This window comes from Schistocerca cancellata, chromosome 7, assembly GCF_023864275.1.
Source record: "Schistocerca cancellata isolate TAMUIC-IGC-003103 chromosome 7, iqSchCanc2.1, whole genome shotgun sequence".
Lineage (NCBI taxonomy): Eukaryota > Metazoa > Arthropoda > Insecta > Orthoptera > Acrididae > Schistocerca > Schistocerca cancellata.
In genome coordinates, this window is record NC_064632.1 from 248,846,227 (window position 1) to 248,847,135 (window position 909).

Sequence of the window (909 nt, forward strand, 5' to 3'; positions counted from 1 at the left end):
CTATGTGTTCACACGTGGACCCGACATCGTCTATTACGATTGCAGTACGTATGAGACCATAGGGAGTCGACCTTCGATCAATGGAAACGTCCCGGTTCTTCCCATGAATCACATTTTTACTACACTATGTCGCTGGTCGTCTCCACGAACGCCGCCATAGAGGTGAACGGCGGCTCGGAAAGTGCAGCGCGCCACGGATAAAGGCCGGTGGGAGATATTCTCCTGCGCTTGCATGGGACCTGTGGCAGTAATCTAAGAGGCGCTGATTCTGCGAACTATCTACATCCCTTATACTTGATGTCTTCCCCGAAGGCGATGTCATATTTCAGTAGTATAACTGACCTCGTCTCGGAGCCAGAAACATGCTACAGTGGTTAGAACAACATTGTAGTGAACTCACGTTCATGTATCGGCAACCAAATTCGCCTGAAGAAACTCCTATGGAACTCATCTGAGTCGCTATCGGGCGTCATAACCGCGAACGCAAATCAGCTGCCCGTTGTTTACGCGAATTACGTGATATGTGTGTAGAGACCTAATGTCACATACTTCCACAAATCTATCAGCGAACTATCGGATCTCTGATACACATAATTAGTGATGTATTTCGTTCAAAAGACGGAAAAACAAGCTATTAAGCAGATGGTCATAATGTTTTGGCCCCTCAGTGTATAGTTCTTAAGTGAGAGATGAGCCATGACAGCTGTCAGAGCAAAAGGTTGCTGACACTACCGAAGCTGCGTCAGTGAACTCGATACCGGTCTCCGTGGCAATATTGAAGCGTTTGATACTAATAACACTCATTATCGAATATTTTTGCATGTGACGTCCGTCTTACCCCCACCCCAACTCTAAGCGTGGTTACAGTATATAACGCACCCCAATACATTTTTGCAGTGAAGAGACAAA